At 46.9% G+C, this 2,638-nt stretch overlaps 1 pseudogene; it reads right to left on the reverse strand.

The window, feature by feature from the left end:
* Positions 1-327: 327 nt before the first annotated feature.
* LOC101272897 (60S ribosomal protein L13a-like) lies at positions 328-965 on the reverse strand (annotated as a pseudogene).
* Between the last annotated feature and the right edge of the window lie 1,673 nt (positions 966-2,638).

Below are 2,638 nucleotides of genomic sequence, written 5' to 3' on the forward strand. Positions count from 1 at the left end.
AACAGACTCCCTGTAAGCGATGCGGGGGTCCCTTCCAATTAGGTCTTCCAGCTCACTTTTGCCAATATTGCAACACCACTGGTTGTTCCAACTGTCCATGTCCTAAAACTCTCATGAATGAATAGGTCACAGGCAAATTCTGCCTGCACAGCCCTTATAACTGTCTACTCTTTTAAAATGGCCTTTCTTAAACAGCAGTGACTAAGGCCACTTCACTATACCCAGTCTTCTAAGCCCCAGACTGCCTGTGGCACCTGGATGGCAGCCCCTGGGGGTCCCCCACATCCTAGGGTGGCAATGGAGGAAGGGCAGGCCAGGCCAAGCATTAAGAATAAACAGTCCGTTTTATTGCGCTCAGACTAGGAATCCATGGGTCTTGAGGACCTCTGTGAATTTGTCAGTTTTCTTCTCTCTGTTCTTTTCGGCCTGCTTCCGTAGCCTCAGGAGCTGCTTCTTTTTCCGGTAGTGGATCTTGGCCTTCTCCTTTCTCTTCTCCTCCAGGGTGGCTGTTACTGCCTGGTACTTCCAGCCAACCTCACGAGCCAGCCGCCCTAGGTAGGCAAACTTCCGCACAGGCTTCAGACGCACAACCTTGAGGGCGGCAGGAACCACCATCAGCTGTTTCTTGTCATAGGGTGGCGGGATCCCATCAAACACCTTGAGGCGGTCCCGAGCGGCCTGGCCCCGCTTGGTCCTGTGGGGCAGCATGCCTCGCACTGTCCGCCAGAAGATGCGGCTGGGGGCTCGGAAGTGGTAGGGGCCGCATCCTCTTGCAGAGGAAGGCCAGGTACTTCAACTTGTTTCTATAAAAATTTCCATAAATGCCGATGCCTTCACAGCTGCACGACCACCACCTTTCAACCCAGAAGCACCTGCTTGGCCATGATGGCCGCCTGGAGGCCCAGGAGATGGCCTCGGCCATCGAGCACCAGGACCTGCCCCTCCGCCATCTTCGGCAGCTGCCTGGGAAAGCACTCAGTGATGTCTTTCAATGGGCAGGAGTTTTTAATTTTCAGTAAGTCCGTTTTATTGACTTTTTTTCCATCGTGCTAAGGACTACGAAGAATACAATAGTAAGTAAGCAGAATACAGCATCTGCTTTCCTTAGACGCTCTCAATCTTGTAAAGGAGTAGGAAGTTACAAGTAATACTTTGGGTCAGTTGAGATGAGTAGAGCCAGAGTTAAATATAGAAATGTCCAATAGCTTCTGGCTTGAAAATGGAAAGGGGTACTGGGTTTGGCAGCATAATAGCCTCCAGAGATGTCCAAGTCCTAGTCGTTGAAACTGTGAGTATATTACCTTACATGGCAAAGAGGATTTAGCACATGTGATTAAATATAATGATCTTGAGATGATCCTGGGTTATCTGGTTGTGCCCAGTGTAATCACAAGGGTCCTTATAAGAGAAAGAGGGAGTCAGGAGGGTCAGAAAAGGAACCGTGACAATGGAAGCAGGTGTCAGAGTGGTGGGATTGCTGGAAGGGGCCACAAACCAAGGATCGAGGGCAACTTCTAGAAGCTAAAGAAGGGAAGGAAACATATTTCCCTCTAGAGTCTCCAGAAGCAAAGTAACTCTGCTGAAATCTTTATTTTTGTCCAGTGAGACCCATTTTGGACTGCTGAACTCCAGAATTATAAGATGCTAAGTTTGTGTTGCTTAAAACCAGTAATGCCGTAATTTGTCACAGAGGCGATAGGAAAATAATGCAGGTATTGAATTGAAGGACTGCTTTTTCCTCTGGTCACAGCAGGGAGGTACCTGGCTGAGTAAATTTCTCATATGGAGGCTTCCTCATACACAGGTGATCATTGCTTACCTGTTGCTGTATGAAGGACTAAATTCAAAATGCCTGTCAGTTTCTGTCAGCCTCTGCTGCTGGAATAACTATTTGGACTCAAAATGATAGGTAGTTCTGAGGCAGGTGCTTGTAGCTACACTGGTTTCCTATGAATCAGAAGGAGTCCCTCACACTCTACCCTCACAGCCAAAGGGGATCTAAATCACGTAAGGACTGAAGGGAGGCAATGACTTTACAAGACCTGGACTTGGAAATTTTATAATACTTTTAGCACTCAATGGAAGAGTCTTCTTCCCTTTGTAAAATTTAAGTCTATTCTTCAAGCTTCCTACTTATGTTCAGCAACACAGGCTTTGATATCCCTAAACAGAGGACTAGTTATACATGAGTCTCTTGGCCATATTTCTCTTCAGCTTGATTTCCCTTTTCTTGAAGTAATTTTCTAGTATTGATCCAGTGAAGTTCTTGTCGTGATGCCTGGATACCTTAGTGACCACTTGAGGTTAAGTCAAAGTGCCTCTTTAATAAAGAAAATTCCTTCATAACCAGCACAAGATGTCCATATAAAGACTACAAGCAAACTCGAGTCCTTTTCCCAGATAATTGCATTAGAGGGTTAGCAGCCAAGGAGATAGAATGCAGAGCGCAGAGCAGTCTCCTTCCTGTCCCTGGTGGGAACAAAGCCAAGGACACATGGTTGTCACTTTGGATTGCAAAACTCCTCCCTTGTGTGTGGGGATGTACATGGACAAGCAATGAGCTGAATGTGCACAAGCATTGTATTGGATGAGAACCCTGCTCCTGGCCAAATAGCAAATAGCAGCGTGCATTGTTGAG

Source organism: Orcinus orca, chromosome 7 (assembly GCF_937001465.1).
Source record: "Orcinus orca chromosome 7, mOrcOrc1.1, whole genome shotgun sequence".
NCBI classification, from domain to species: domain Eukaryota; kingdom Metazoa; phylum Chordata; class Mammalia; order Artiodactyla; family Delphinidae; genus Orcinus; species Orcinus orca.